This window comes from Trachymyrmex cornetzi, unplaced genomic scaffold (genome assembly GCF_001594075.2).
Source record: "Trachymyrmex cornetzi isolate Tcor2-1 unplaced genomic scaffold, Tcor1.1 scaffold78, whole genome shotgun sequence".
In the NCBI taxonomy this organism is placed as follows: domain Eukaryota; kingdom Metazoa; phylum Arthropoda; class Insecta; order Hymenoptera; family Formicidae; genus Trachymyrmex; species Trachymyrmex cornetzi.
The window spans coordinates 321,497-322,085 of NW_017300113.1; positions in this window are offsets into that span (position 1 = coordinate 321,497).

Sequence of the window (589 nt, forward strand, 5' to 3'; positions counted from 1 at the left end):
CTTTTTTGTAATTCACAGACAAAGATTTCACTTTAATTAAAGAAATTCAGGATGATAACATAATTGAAATGTATGCTAGTTTGTTAACGCAACTTTGGTAGGAATTGGGTTAATTAGCATTCTTCTACACGACGGACTTCCGTTTCACAGACAACCTTTTGTTTCACCCACGAAAATATCACATGGATCTTTTTTTTTTCTTCTCAAAAGCCGTCATCATCTTGTCACTTTCACGCGAAAATGCTTATTGTTCGACGCAGCGAAAACTCCTCTATTTTTCATGCGGTTGCGCACGAAAAGAGAACGCATTTGAAGTCGGCTATGGAATAACTTTCCTCGTTCGGTGAGTTTTATGTATTCCACGAAAAAGTTCGCGCTGACGAACCGAAATTTTCAGCGTATTTGCTTCGAAAAGAAAATTACAGAACGACGTCGATCGTTTTCTCTGAATTTCCAGATAAAACTCCAAATAATTTATCACAAATACGACACTTTGAAATTCGTGCACCGTTCCCGAAATGGGAGTTAATGTATAATGTCTCTCGCCAATTTATCGTTTCCCTTATTTTTCACGGAGAGAAAGCTTTTT